General features: G+C 39.6%; 1 pseudogene; it reads left to right on the top strand.

The window, feature by feature from the left end:
- Window positions 1-3,776: 3,776 nt before the first annotated feature.
- On the top strand, window positions 3,777-4,326 carry LOC101594075 (annotated as a pseudogene).
- Window positions 4,327-5,478: the final 1,152 nt, after the last annotated feature.

The raw sequence follows: 5,478 nt of genomic DNA, 5'->3' as shown, positions 1-5,478 counted from the left end.
CTTTTGATTGGCTTAATATTCTTGGATTGCTATTGATCCCTGGTAACTGGACAAAGAAAGTGAAACTGCAGATAAAGTCACTGGTGTCAAAGTATAAGGGGACAGAGGCTGAAGGAAAGACTGTTTTGTTGAGTGGGGAGGTCTTTGCAATAGGTGAGATTGTGCCAAGACTAGAATGAGAAAGGAAACCATATGGTTATTTGGCAGCAAAGTGGGTAGAGAGGCACAGGAAACTATGCCCGAGGAGCAGTGAGAAGCCAGGGTGACTGGAGAACAACGCACAGAGGACAAGGGGCAGGGCCAGGGACAGAGAGGAGCAAAGGGCAAGGCCACCTATCACGCTATATTACAATGGCTCAGTGTATTCTTCACACATTTTAAACACATCATTGACAAGATGAATAAGCCTAATGTACGTCATTTAGAATTATCAGGATCACTTAACAGATTATGTGACAATGTCTCTTGTCACAGCAGAAAGATTGCAGATGTGATTGACTTAGTTGTATTTAAGTTTTGAGAGGTTGATGACTTAGTTGTGTTTAAGTTTTGAGATGTTGACAACAGGATAAACTTTGCCAAAGAAATATATATTTTTTTCCTGTAAGAAAATTGCCAGGGACTATTCTTGTTTTAATACCAAAAGCCCATACTGGGGGAAATTCCTCAGTCTAGGACAAATTGGGTGTTCTCAAAGTGTTTTGGTGGACAATGATTGTTAATGAGGGGGAAATGGTGAGACATTACAGTCATTATACCAATTTACTTGCTTACTATAATAGTGGACAAGAAGCTAAGGGAGGGGAAAGAATCAGGGACTAGTTAACTTTTGAAAGCATACTGCCAGTAACCTATTTCCTGCAGTTGTCCCCATCTCCCAAAGTCCCCACTTCTCCTAAAATAGTGCCACCAGCTGGGACCAAGTGTTAATACAAGAGCCCGTAGGGGACATTTCATCTTCAAACCTAATTACAAGTTTCCCTTTAATGCCAACCTTGTCTCTTCAATTGGAAAAAGCAATTTGAGATATTGTTTTTTCTCATTTACCTGTTAAATTTTGAGTTGTTATTTTCATTTTCTGTGTTTTTGGTGTTTAATTGAAAATTGAGGAAACTGGGGTCAAAATGGTATGAGATTGTCTTTGAAAATACTTTGCTTACAGTATATATGTTGAGTGTTTCATATGCGTACTGGTGAATAGAACCTAGGCCGTCAGGCTTTGGAAGCAAATGTCTTTAACCACTGAGCAATCTCTCCAAACAACAAATAAATTTTGACATGAAACAAAAGCTGATTATATAATGTTGGAAGGAAAAACAAAACAACAACAAAAAAATCAAGGATCTCATATTAGTTACTCATTGCTAAACTTTAACCCATTTGGACTTAATTCTTGTGTATGGAGAGAGAGAAGAATCTATTTTCATCCTTCTACAGACACATATCCTGTTTTCCCAGCACCATTTGCTGAAGAGGCTATCTTTTCTCCAATGAGTATTTTTGGCATTTTTGTTGAATAACAGGTAGCTCTAGCTACCTGAACTTACATCTGGGTCCTGTATTCTGTTCCATTGATCTATATGTATGCTTTTGTGCCAGTACCATGCTGTTTTTGTTACTATGGCTCTGTAGTATAGGTTAAAATCAGGTATGGTGATACCACCAGCCTTATTTTTGTTGCTCAGTATTGTTTTAGCTATTTGAGATTTTTGTTTTTTTGTGATCCCAAATGAACTTTTGCATTTTTTTTTTAAATCTATTTCCGTGACGAATGCCATTGGAATTTTGATGGGGATTACATTAAATGTGTAGATTGCTTTTGGTAAGATTGCCATTTTCACAATATTGATTCTTCCGATCCAAGAACTGATTTCTGTGTTTATTTTGTATCCTGCTACATGGCTGTAGGTGTTTATCAGCTCTAACAGTTTGCTGGTAGAGTCTTTAGGGTCCTTTATGCATAGAATCATGTCATCTACAAATAATGATAACTTGATTTCTTCCTTAACAATTTGTATCCCTTTTATGTGTGTCTCTTGCCTTATTGCTATGGCTAAGACTTCCAGTATCATATTAAATAAAAGGAGGGACAGTGGACACCCTTGTCTTGTTCCTGGTTTTATCACCCAGTGTTTCACCTCCTAAAGATTCTGTGAACTTTCCAAACAGCACCACTATCTAGGGACCAAATGTTCAAACCCATGAACCTATAACATAAGGGGCATTTCACATTCAAACAATAGACAGCAAACACATAGGCAATATGAATTTGTGTACAGTGATGAACAAGGATAGCTGGGCATAATAGTACACATTTTTAATCTCAGTTTGTAGGAGAATGTGGCAGGAGGATCATTAGTTTTAGGCCAGCCTTGTCTACATAGAAATACTCAATTTCAAAACATCAAAAAGGAAACAAAAAAAGAATGCTAACATTTTTGCCATTGTTACTTTGTTACTTGTGTGCAGTGGTGGGAATTTTTTCTGCCTTTTGAAACATGTTTTTTAATATATTCCACAATGTGTCCCTATTGTTTTCAAAATCTAGAAGCTCAAATTAAGAAATAACTTTAAGAATCAATTTTGCTTTTCTGCTGGGACTTCCAAAAATGAAAATCACTGCTAAAGAAGTTAAGAATTATCAAAGTGCAGATGACAACTTTAATTCTGTCAAGACAAAGCTTCAGACATAAGAAGTAGAGGGCAGAAGCACTCTAGCTTCATTTTGATGTAGAACTGAAATGCAGGAAATAAAATATCACTTTTCTCCTAGAGAAAAACATAGGGAATCTGGAGAATAAATTTGGATAATAAAAGTTGTTTCATAGTAAACATAGAGTCATTCCTTTGGAGGAATAAAGAAGTAAAATTTAGAAGGAGCAATTTAGCTCATCATGGAGAGTAAGTTACCCAAGGCATAAGAAAGTAGTAAAATGTTTCATGGTGTGGAGTTTGCCTGAGGGCTTTGTGGCTGGCCCAACTCTTCTTTAAATTACTACTTATTATCTTTACCTCTCTCTGATACTCAGAGATAAGTGGTCCTTTCCAAAGCTCCCCTCTCTTTTGGTCCCTCCCCTTTTCCCTCCTATTTTTGCTTTCCCCCTATGTCCTTTACTGAGATGGAATTTTCTCATTAAAATATTGTATGAAAACATAAAACACATCACTGTTTTTGATGTCTTTGGCTTCATACAATTTCATGTGCAATGCCTTGCTGAGTCTCCTAGGTAACCCACAAATTGCATTGAATTATTATTATTTAGGCTTTCTAAAGATATAAAACTATGGCAAAACAAACATCTTGTTTATGTGCTATATATTTATAAAATAATTATAATTTCCAGTAAGGGGTGTGTCCCCTACTGTAGTTCTAAAAGTGCACTGTATTTGGGATATGAAGCCTAAATGCCTGAGAAACGAAATACAATTAGGAGATGGTCCAATTAAAATAAAGTAGAACATATAAATAGAACATATAGCTACATATCTTGTGCATACACAGACAAATTCATAAAGGAAATCCAATGGTGGTGGACATTGAGGTCTTGCTCTGAGATTGAGAGATGGTGTCTACTTGGGCAATTTGGGGTAGTGTACATGCGGTTGGGGAGTTTTGATGGTCTTCAAAACTATCTAGGGCATACATTTTTGTCTTTAATGATACTGTGTCCTCTTATTAACTTTCAAATTGTTATCTTGTAAAATAGTGTACATAATGGACATTTTTTGTTTAACAGTCATTTTGCACCTTTTGCTTATATATGTTTCTTTAATGAATGCAAAATGGGTTTTTGTCCGGTGTGGGCGTGCCGCGCGGTGAGGAGCTCGCGTGTGCTTCGCTCGCTGCTCTGCGGTCCAAAGGTCCGCTGCAGTCGGTTCAGGTCTTCGGACGCAAGAAGACGTCCACCGCCGTGGCGCACTGCAAACGCGGGAACGGCCTCATCAAGGTGAACGGACGCCCGCTGGAGATGATCGAGCTGCAGTACAAGTTCCTGGAGCCTGTTCTGCTTCTGGGCCAGGAGCGATTTGCTGGTGTGGACATCCGGGTCCGGGTGCAGGGTGGTGGTCATGTGGCCCAGATCTATGCTATCCGGCAGTCCATTTCCAAAGCCCTGGTGGCCTATTATCAGAAGTATGTGGATGAGGCTTCCAAGAAGGAGATCAAAGACATCCTCATCCAGTATGACCGCACCCTGCTGGTAGCCGGCGCAGTGAAGCCAAGAAGTTTGGAGGCCCTGGGGCCCGAGCTCGCTACCAGAAATCCTACCGATAAGCTCTCCTAAGGATTAGGTTCACCTTTGTAATAAACATTGGGTTTTTAAGGCTCCCCCCCTCAAAAAAAAAAAAAAAAAAAAGAATGCAAAACGGTATATGTTTCCTGGTGAGGCTTTGGGAATCTTGACTTTTATCCTTCTGCTGTTTGGGGCAGATTTAGGATCCTTTCTACTATTCATACAAGTCAAAATGTATATGCCATATTTAAAACAGATAGTTACAAAAATTTCATTTTTCTTCTTTCTTTTTCTCCTCCCCTCCTCTTTTGAGCCAACATCTCACTGTGGATCTCAGGCTGGTCTCAAACTCATGATCCTCCTCTCACTGTTTCTCCAGTGCTGGGAATACAGGTGTGTATAAGGAAAAACACTTCTTCAGGAAATTCTTCATAACATCTTCTGGAAAGAGACATTTTGGGTGATTTCTTCTCAGCATTTTGGGCAAAGTGAGAGAACGTCAATTTGGTACCTTCTTATGTTCTTTAGTGCAGATGGAACCCTCAACTCAGAGGTGGTAAGTGACATTTTCCTGCACAGGGTAACTTTTGTATTTTCTAAGAATACCACTGATCATTTCCTGACACATGCTTTCCTGTCAAAGCCGTCATTTTTCCTGATGTTGGAACCAACTTTGCATTGCTGGTACAAACATCCAATCAGAAGCTGCTTATGGGAGGAAAGTTTTTTGTTTTTGTTTTTACTTTTGGCTTACAGATCCAGGTGGACACCATCAATGGCAAAAGTAGCAGGCTCATTTCTTTACATCCAAGCAGAGAGACACCATCAAACAGGCAGCAACACCTGCAACCATGAACTACTGGAACTCAAACTGCTTTCTACATACCTGAGGGCTCAACTCTAACATCCACCCCCAAGGACATATCTCTTCCCCAGTAGGGCTCCATCCACTGGAGACTCAAGATTCAAGCCTGAGTCTATAAGGCCACACGTTTTTTTTTAAAATTTTTTGTTCATTTTTATTTATTTATTTGAAAGTGACAGAGAGAGAGAGGGAGAGAAAGACAGATAGAGAGGGAATGGGCGCGCCAGGGCTTCCAGACAGTGCAAATGAACTCCAGATGCGTGCGCCCTCTTGTGCATCTGGCTAACGTGGGTCCTGGGGAAGTGAGCCTCGAACCAGGGTCCTTAGGCTTCACAGGCAAGCACTTAACCGCTAAGACATTTCTCCAGCTCAAGGCCACAC

This window comes from Jaculus jaculus, chromosome 12, assembly GCF_020740685.1.
Source record: "Jaculus jaculus isolate mJacJac1 chromosome 12, mJacJac1.mat.Y.cur, whole genome shotgun sequence".
In the NCBI taxonomy this organism is placed as follows: Eukaryota; Metazoa; Chordata; class Mammalia; order Rodentia; family Dipodidae; genus Jaculus; species Jaculus jaculus.
The sequence above is the reverse complement of the archived record's forward strand: the minus strand, read 5'-3'. Positions and strand labels throughout refer to the sequence as shown.